The sequence below is a fragment of the Mandrillus leucophaeus genome, unplaced genomic scaffold (assembly GCF_000951045.1).
Source record: "Mandrillus leucophaeus isolate KB7577 unplaced genomic scaffold, Mleu.le_1.0 Scaffold84, whole genome shotgun sequence".
NCBI lineage: Eukaryota > Metazoa > Chordata > Mammalia > Primates > Cercopithecidae > Mandrillus > Mandrillus leucophaeus.
In genome coordinates this window covers 3,002,841-3,011,454 of record NW_012109141.1, presented here as the reverse complement: position 1 = coordinate 3,011,454, position 8,614 = coordinate 3,002,841, and the positions used below count along the sequence as shown (strand labels likewise).

General features: G+C 36.3%; 1 pseudogene across 1 annotated transcript; it reads right to left on the bottom strand.

The window, feature by feature from the left end:
• Nucleotides 1-3,227: 3,227 nt before the first annotated feature.
• On the bottom strand, nucleotides 3,228-5,434 carry LOC105530693 (annotated as a pseudogene). Its single transcript, XR_001004682.1, has one exon. The product of XR_001004682.1 is annotated as a phosphoserine aminotransferase pseudogene (transcript).
• Nucleotides 5,435-8,614: the final 3,180 nt, after the last annotated feature.

Below are 8,614 nucleotides of genomic sequence, written 5' to 3'. Positions count from 1 at the left end.
AAAATTTGATTAATGTAATCCATTACATCAACAGAGTGAAAAAGAAACATCACATGATCATATCAACAGAACCAGAAAAAGCACTTAACAAAATTCAAAACCAATTTCTGATAAAAACAATTAGCAAATTATAAATAGAGAGTGAATTCCTCAAGTTGATAAGCACATTTATGAAAAAAAAAAAAACACAGTTAACATTATAATTAATTGTGAGAAGCTAAAATATTTCTCCCTAAACTCAGAAACATGACAAGGATGTTCCCTCACCACTTATTCTCAACATATACTTAAAGTCTTAGTTAACAATTAGAAAAGAAAAGAAATTAAATGAATACTGATTCAAAAAGAAGAAATAATGCTGTCTTTGCAGATGAACGATTGTCTATGTAGAAAATCTTAAAGAATTGAAAAAAAATTGCAAAACTATGAAGCAATTATAGTAAGTCACAGAATACAAGGTTAACGTACTAAAAAGAAAAGCCAATCACTTTTCTATATACCAGTAATAAACAAGTAGAACTTGAAATTAAAAACAAAATACCATTTACACTGGCACCCTAAGAAACAAAACACTTGTAAATCTAACAAAAGATGTACAAGATCTATATAAAGAAAACTCCAAAATTCTGATGAAAGAAATCAAAGAAGAAATACTTAGAGAGATATTTCAAGTTCATGAATAAAGATTCAATATCACCAAGATATCAGTTCATCCCATTTTAATCTGTAGATTTAACTAAATTCCAACCAAAGTTTTAACAAATTATTTTGTGGATATTGGCAAACTAATTTTGAAGTTTATATGGAAAGGGAAAAGACCCAAATTAGCCAATATAATATTGCACGAGATGGAAAAAGTTAAAGGACTGACATTACCTGTCTTCAAGACTTAATATAAGACTATAGCAGTGAAGACAGTGTTGGTACTGGTAAAATAATAGACATATATATTAATGGAATGGAAGAGTGAGCCCAGAAATAGACCAACATTAATTTAGTTAACCAATCTTTGACAAGGAACAAAGGAAATGCAATGGATAAAAGGTGTTCTTCTTTACAAATGATCCTGGGACAAATGAACAGCCATATGGAAAAATAAAATAAAAGAATAGAGAAGAGAAGAGGAGAGGAGAGGAGAGGAGAGGAGAGGAGAGGAGAGGGAAGGGAAGGGAAGGGAAGGGAAGGGAAGGGAAATGGAGGGGAGGAGAAGGGAAGAGAGGGGAGGAGAGGAGAGGAGAGAGAAGATAGAAGAGAAGAAAGAAGGAAGGAAGGAGAGAGAAAGAAAAGAGAAAGAGGGAGGGAGGAAGGAAGGGAGGGAGGGAGCGAGTGGGGGGAAGAAAAGAAAAGGCTGGGTGCGGTGGCTCACACTTGTAATCCCAGTGCTTTGGGAGACCGAGGCAGGCAGATCACGAGGTCAGGATATCAAGACCATCCTGGCTAACACAGTGAAATCCTATCTCTACTAAAAATACAAAAAAATTAGCCAGGCATGGTGACAGGTGCCTGTAGTCCCAGTTTTCAGGAGACTGAGGCAGGAGAATGGCATGAACCCAGAGGGCAGAGTTTGCAGTGAGCCGAGATTGTGCCACTGCACTCCAGTCTGGGCGACAGAGTGAGACTCCAGTTGAAAAAAAAAAAAGGAAAAGAAAAGAAAAAAAGAAAAGAAAGAGAGAGAGAGGAAAGAAATAAACTGGACCTTACACACTTCCCTAAAATTAACTCAAAATTAACCATAGACCTAATTCTAAAATACAAAATTATACAAATACTTGAAGATAACGTAAAAAAATGGGTACGGAGATGTCTTTCCAGATATAACTCCAAAAGCACAATCCATGGAATAAATTATCAATAAGCTGAAATTCATTAAAATTAAAATCTTGTGCTTTATGAAAGACACTGCTAAGGAAATGAGAAGATAAGCCACAAACTCAAAGAAAATATTTGCAAAGATATATGTCATAAAGGATCATTATCCCAAATACATACAGAACCTTCCAATAGCAACAATTGAATTTAAAAAATGCACAAAATACCTGAAGAGACACTTCACCAGAAAATACATACAGAGGGAAAGCAAGCATATGAAAAGATGCTCCACATCCTATGTCATCAGGGAAATGCAATTTAGAATAAGAATGAGATTCACTACACATATATTAGAACAAACACAATGCAAAGCACCAATGACAACCAATGGTGTTAAGGATGTAGAGCAATATGAACTCTCATTAATTGCTAGTGGGAATATAGAATGGTTCTTGTTTTAAGAACCATTTGTTCTTAAATGGTGGACAGAAAGCAAGCAAGATATTTTTGTGTCTCTTCTTATAAGGGTACTAATCCCATCATGAGGGTTCTACCCTTATGCCATCATCTAAACATAATTATCTATCAAAAGCCCCACCTCTAAATACCATCACATTGGGGGTTAGCCCTTCAGTGTATGAATTTTTGGGGGACAAAGTTGAGTCCATAGCAGCTACTTGAGAAGACATTTGGCATTTCCCTAAGCATGCTGTTGTTACAATCCAACAATTGTGCTTTTTGGTATTTATCCAAATGATTTAAAAACTTATTTCCACACAAAATCCTGCACAAAGATGTTTATAACAGTTTTATACACAATTGCCAAAACTTTGAAGTAATCAAAATGTCCTTCAAGATGAATGAACAAATAAACTGTGGCTCATCCAGACAAAGGAATGTTCTTCAGTACTGAAAGGAAGTGAACTTTCAAGCCAGTGAAAAGACTTAGAGGAAACTTAAATGAATAATACTAAGTGAAAGAAGGCCATTTGAAAATGCTGCATACTGCATTATTCCAACTATATGATATTCTGGAAACCCCAGCATTATTTTGCCTATGGTTTATTGTCCTTTCTCTTCCTCCCTCCCTCCCATTTCTCCATTCACATTTGGAGACAAAACACCATCTCTCCCATGAGGAATTTCTCGCAATTCTGGTCTTAGGTTTTCAGATATTTCATTTTTGAACTCACTTTTGTGTTATCTTTAGGCACGACTTCCAGGAAGGAGAAAAACAGGGGCCTATTATTTTTTATGCCATGTCTTCAGGAAATGAAAGCTTCTAAATTTGGTTTATTTTTAATGGTATTTAAATAAATTTTCTATTGTCAATTTAATACCATCTACTACCAGATTGCTCCTCCTCATTTTAAAATTTTGCCCAGAACCAAATTTGTTACACTGTTCTTATTTTTTTAAGATGTTTTAGGACTTTAATGTTCTTTACATATTCAACATAAAATACTGACAATAGATAAACAATAGGGGAAAGACTTTTCAGCAAAGTATCACTCTTGTCATCAAACATTACAAAGAAAACAGTCAAGAGAACAAAGGATAAGGTAATTTAACAGAAATGCTTAGTTTAATGGCATAATTGAAAAACAACCAACCAATCAACTTTCTCTTCTACTTATGGAAAGAACAGTAAAAATAAATCAAGAACTTCTAGATCTTATTCATAAAACAGCTTAAAAGGAGGAAGGGGAAGACTGGGGAGGAGGTGAAACTGTTGCTAATGGAATAAGGCACAAGGTCAAGGATTTAATAAATTCTAAAAGTGTCTACATGTATCACTGATAACCATATTATTAGAAATATCAATGTATAGAAATATAAAGTATATGGTATTAAAAACAGACCTTGCTAATATAAACATATATAAAGTATGTCACTTCTCTTGTAATAACAGTATAACGATCTATCTACAGTTTACCCTTTGCCTGGTACTCTTAAACCACTCCTCCAATGGTCAATATTGACCTTGAATCAACAGCTGCTGAACCAAGGAGACCCCACAGATGTCTAGATTCAGCACCTAGAGGGCCCCACCTACACTCTATGCTGGGTGTTCCCATGACTCCAGAAATAATTAATTGCAATTTGCATTATTAAGTCCACAGGCAAGTTTGAAATCTAACTAGAAATAGTAGCAGCAAAGGCAAAACAAGTAGGAATTTGTTAGAAAAGCAACAGGATTTCTTAAAATGCTTCCAGTTCAATTCAGAATTAAGGTGAACATTACGTCCCACCAGCTTTACAGAGCCATAGATGTTTTGCTGTTGTTCTTTCAAGAAAGAAGAGTCTACAATAAACATGTTCATTTGAGAAAAATACTGTGTTTGTTAACTTTTTGTAGCCATCCCCAAGTTACTTTAAACTTTGTATGTTGTTCAAGAACAGAGTTTATCCTGGTTAGGACGTGTTCATAGCTGATGCATCTCCCAAAAATTTTTCATGAAGGCGGCCAGTTTCTGAACATCTTCAATCATGACAGCATTACACTGAGAGACCTGGATGCCTCCCACAGACCTATGCCTTTTCAAGGACAACATATTGAGTACAAGAGCTTTCTCAAGAAATCTTTTTTCTAGAGCATCATCTCCTTTGACATTGCCAATGCAGAAAGGCATACTCATCTTGCTTCTATTTGGGGGCTCCACTGGACATACGTAGAATCCTTGAGAATTATCAATAATCTCATAAATCATTTGAGATTTGAGATTTGATGGAGCTAAGTTTCTCCATGGCCGCGGCACCTCCACTGTTTTTAATCCACTCGGGGACCAAGCCCATGAGGTAGATGCGGGGACATAGAGGCCTGTTGTACAAGGAGCTGTTTCCAGCCTGCACCTTGTATTCCAGGACCGAGGGGCACTCTGGGAGGTCAAACCCCAGCAAGTCATTAGGGACAATCACCACGGTGACTGCAGCAGAGCCAACATTCTTCTGGGCACCAGCAAAAATCACATCAAACTTGGAAACATCCACTGGCTTGGACAGGAAGTTTGAGGACTTGTCACAAACCAGTACTGTTCCCTTGATATTGGGTACAAAGTCAAACTCCACACCATGCATCATCTCATTTGCTCAATAGTACACATAGGAGGCAGCCGGGTTGAGGTTCCAGATGCTTGGATCTGGAATTTTTGTATAACTCCCAAGTTTAGGGTGAACAATATTTATAGTCCCAAACTTCTTGGCTTCTGCAGGCTTAGGTGACCAAGCTCCTGTCACCACATAGTCCACACACCTTCCTGCTTTCAAGCCAGTCAGGTTTAAGGGGACAGCACTGAACTGGCCGGACCCATCTCCTTGCACAAAAATCACCTTAATAGTTGTCTGGAACGGCTAGCAATTCCCGCACAAGATTCTCTGTATTGTTAATAATCTTGGCAAAATCTGATGACCTGTGACTCTTTTCAAGAACACTAATGCCAACTCCTTTGTAGTCTAATAATTCCTTTTGTATCTCTAACAACACTGAGTGCGGCAGCTTGGTGGGACCAGGCCCAAAGTTGACCACCTGCCTCGGGGAGTCCATGGTGCGTCGGCGAGGGCGGCGAGTCAGCCAAGGAGGACACAACACGTGAATGGCTAGTGTTCCCGGCCGCTGCCGTGAGAGTCTACACTGTTCTTATTTTTTCAATTTCAGATATTTACCAACAGTGCTTCTCCAAGTGTTGGACAAATAGAATTTATTCGAACTTACAGATTTTGATATTTTTGTTTACAACCGTCTTTTCAATTTGAATGTCATTCTAGTTTATGGGGGAAGTATGAAATGAAAAGTGTTCTTAAAAATGTTTTATTGGCTCATGCCTGTAATCCCAGTACTCTGAGAGGCCGAGGTGGGCAAATCATATGAGGTCAGGAGTCCGAGACCAGCCTGACCAACAGGGTGAAACCCTGTCTCTACTTAAAAAAAAAAAAAATAGCCGAGCGTGGTGGTGCATGCGTGTAGTCCCAGTTACTGGGGAGGCTGAGGCAGGAGAATTGCTTGAACCTGGGAAGCAGAGGTTCCAGTGAGCCGAGATGGCTCCACTGCACTCCAGCCTAGGTGACAGGGCGAGACTCCGTCGCAAAAAACAAAAACAAAAACAAAAAAAACCCCACGTTTTATTAATACCACCTGCAAAATACACTTCTCATTCTGTTTTTTGTGTGATATGCATTTTTAGTTATCAAAATTTTATGAATTATATATGCAAAGATTGTGGTCTTCTTGTGTAGAAACCTAATGATCCTGTGACTTTGTTCAGAACTGTTGCAAACTGTTATGTATCATCATATCTCTCTGATAACAAAACACTTCTAGATTTCCCAAGGACTTTATTACTTACATATATACAGTGATAGTGACAGGAGCATCTACTTCATTGGCAATTGTGAATATTAAAAGGGATATTAGATTTAAAGTATACAACACTGTGTGCACAGGCTTAAAAATTAGTTATTTTTATCAGCATTTAACATTGCATTTTAAATTTGTTTTTCTTTAAAGTTAATAGAGATATTTTATTGATCATAGAGAAAAACATGGTTTTCATATAGCTCCATATTAGGTTCAAATTATTGTGTATCCCTGCATTGTTTGCCTTTTCTATATTGAATACAAGATAAACTGTAAATACGGAGTTTGAATAAATTCTTTTTGAATACTGCCCAACATTTTTAATATTCTCTGTAATTTTCTAGAATCTACTTTCAAAATCATATTTAAAATTACAGTTTCAGAATGAAAAATTCTACTCTTTTTCATGTTAAAAACAGTAGTGTCAATTAAAGCTCTATGTGGATTACAGACAAGTATGAAAAATATTAGGCGATGACAGGCATAGTTTAAGAAGCTTTCTATAATGCAGTATTGTTATACATTTTATTTTTTACCATTAACAATTAAAGTTTACCCATTTTCCCAGGAATGGGTTAATCAAATACATCAAGTCATGCTGCTGACAGATTCAATCCCACTAAAATATTTCATTTTTTAAGAGTCAGAAAGAAACACGTTTATTCTTATAAAGAAGAATAAAACAAATATTAGCAAAAGGTATCATAAACAAGAAAGGTCAGATATGATCCCTGTCAACTCCACTAAAATCCCTCACACAAATGACACATTGATTTCACAGAGGAATGACAGTCAAGTGGGTCAACATTATATTCACATTTATTGTACTGATGTCAGAGTTGCAAGCCAAGATAAGATTGCAAAAACAATTTTTTAAAGTGGCATATTTTATTCCATCTAAATATTTGTACACACACAAAACACACACACAATATTTATGTATTTTTTACCCCTCTGGTGATTTCTCATGGCCAAATTCTCTTCAATCTGGTGCCCTTCCGGCATTCTTAGACCTCCACACTCTTAAAGGCCGTTGCGTATGACTAGGAGCAAGGGACTAGATCACTGGCCAAACAGATGGTGAGGAATAGTTAATTGGCCCACTTGAGAAGATGATGAGTTACTCAGACTATGGCTTTGTCAAGGGAAATGAAAAATAGATTACATCTGTTTTAATAATTAAATGATTTCTCAATTGCTTATTTCAAATAATATAATAAATAAAGGTTTTTGAAGATACTAAGAAGCTTACATATATTAATCTCTTAATTCTGATGATAGTTTTATGGGGATACCAATACTAGTATTCTTATTTTATAGATGAGAAATCTGAGACACTGAAAAATTAAGAAAGTCACCCAGGATCACTCAGAATACGAGGAAAGCCAAGAATCAAAACTAAGCAGATTTTCTCCAAAGTCATTAGATAACTACATTATGTTCTGCTTTGAGTTCTAGAATGTTTCCAAATATATTTGTAATTATAAAAGTAAAATATGGTCACTGAACACAATTTGGAAAACATAGAATGGTAAAAAACAGACAACCAACTGTAACCCTCCCACCTAAAGGGAAGCATTTCAAACTGTTAGTAGGTTTAACAGGGTTGCAATAATTTCTATACATTCTGCATTTTGATCTGTTTTCTTTCTTTAAAAATAAAACATGGTTTTCTTCAAACATTATATTGTAAGCACTTGACTTTAGCTATAGCTCTAATAGGTTAAGATCATGCTGGTCATTAACTTTTTTTTTTTTTAACGAGAAAACCAGAACAACCTAACTATCAATGGATTTTCTAGGAACAATCAAAGAATTGAGATAGTAGAGTAAACTGGTACCCTGAAATCTAGAGACACTGCCCGAAAAATCACCGATCTCACAAAAAACAGATCAGCTTACCTGGCATAGAAGATGCTGAAGCCATGAACTGATAGAAGCACCTAAAGAGTAATTTTAACAAATGGCTGGAAGTGGAGTGCGAAATAGCATGAGGAATAAACTCCTGAGGTTCGCCGTCTTTGAAGTCCCTAACATGTTGATGGGTTTTACCTCCAGTAAGTTCTCATGGTAAAGAATCAAGAAATTCCCTGGTGCTTCTGGCCTGGGGAGCAGTAGAGAAACCAACTTGAAATATACCCAGATCATTCTCCATAACAAAAACCTGGCTGGCAGGTAGGAGAAAAGACCTTATCAGATCATTATCACACCTGGGAATAGGACAATTATCTAACAAAGCATCCTCTGGCCTTTCTGTCTCACCAGCTGGAGAAAGAAACACTTGTGAAGGTCACCGCCAAGAGATGCAAGGTCACTAAAAGATTGATTTAATTATAATATTATAGAAAGCTTCCCTTCCCCCATAAAACCACCAAATTAACAAGGTTTCAGCTTAATAATTGTGGATTACAGTTGAAATAGCTGCAAGTCTCAGGTTTTAAGAAGTTCCTA